The sequence below is a fragment of the Monopterus albus genome, unplaced genomic scaffold, assembly GCF_001952655.1.
Source record: "Monopterus albus unplaced genomic scaffold, M_albus_1.0 scaffold196.1, whole genome shotgun sequence".
NCBI lineage: Eukaryota > Metazoa > Chordata > Actinopteri > Synbranchiformes > Synbranchidae > Monopterus > Monopterus albus.
The window spans coordinates 925,745-927,281 of NW_018128076.1; positions in this window are offsets into that span (position 1 = coordinate 925,745).

The following is a 1,537-nucleotide window of genomic DNA, read 5'->3' on the forward strand; positions in this document are numbered from 1 at the left end:
TTTGAAGTTTGGACTGTTGGTTGGACAAAATACTTTTGTAGATGACACTTTTCTCTGGCTAATTGCGATAGGCATTTCTCACAAGTCTCAGAATTTTCACAAACCAATCACTTAATCATAAAAATAAGGTAATTATTAGTTCCAGGCCTTTACAAGACTAGTTAAAAATTTGATTCTTATCACTCAATTCCAATTATTAATTTGTTGTGTACTCTAAGTAGCCTACATGTTTCTGATCATTCATACATACTTTTGCTTAACATTTTCAGCACAGGATTTTTACTTGTAACTGAGTGTTTTTGTAGTGTGGTATTAATACTTGAACACTTTCTCCACCACTGCACTTAAGCAAAATTATCATGAACTAATATGAGAGTTGGACCACTGTCTTAAATTAATTCATAAGTAACAATCCCACAAGGGAGCAGTTTGCTTCTTTTCATGTAGCCTCCCTGAATGCTGCCTTTTATGTGATGTGCATTGGATTTACATGTAGAAGCCTTGTTTATTTATGAATGGGGCTTATTACCTGCATACAATTACCTCCAGAAGGTTATGTTTTTACATTTGTTTGTTTGTTTGTTCACAGCATAACTCAAAAAGTAATGAATGAAATCAGGCCAGGGCCATTAAATATATACTACAACCAAAGGGTCTAGAAGATTTAGGGTATAACATTTTTTTTAAATTTTTTTTGGAGTAGGCTATATGGTGGGACAGCCTCTGATACAAAGAAAGAGTAATTCCATGTACAGATTGGACTGTGGAATTTTAAGATTTGTTATCATAACCAAACATAATATTTCTACTTCATAACATGAAGGATGTGTTAGACCTGCAATAAAACAGAGTTTACAAGCTCAGGCAATATTTTATTTAAATTGAATGATTTTCTCAAATTCTTAGCATTCACAAACAATTCCAGTGTGCTGCTGTCACATTTTTCTGCAAACATGTACATTCTAACTTCAAAATGCAAAAGTAATATGGCCAAAATTCTGTCTGTGGTCAAAGATAATGCCACACTTAGCATGCAGTAAAATGAAAAAAGTATGTTGTTATACAAATTCATTTTGACAGTTTCATCAAAATTGTTTTCCGCATGTTTTTTGTGTTCCCCATGTTTATGTTATGCTTGACAGAGAAAGTTTTGAAAGAAAAATGTACCACAAATGGCTATAGTTTAGACAACCACTGGAAATGTTCAATTGTAATTTTATTATTGAATGTTATTTGACGTCTTGCTAATAAGTACACTTGAATTAATGTCTTCAGCCACTGAAAACAATATTGACAGTTTTATACTGCCTCGTTTATGCCTGTCAGTGTTGGGGACTAATGAACAGTTTCCATGGAATGACTCACGGACTGCTGTATTGTTCACCGCTTTGACAGTCAGATTAAAACTGTTACTTCCTAAATGAAACTGGACAACTGTATTAGCAAATGTTTCATGAAGCCAATGAAACCAATTGGCTATACAATACACATGCTAATTATTTTGGCAAGTAACCGGAAGTGTTGTATAGTTTATTTC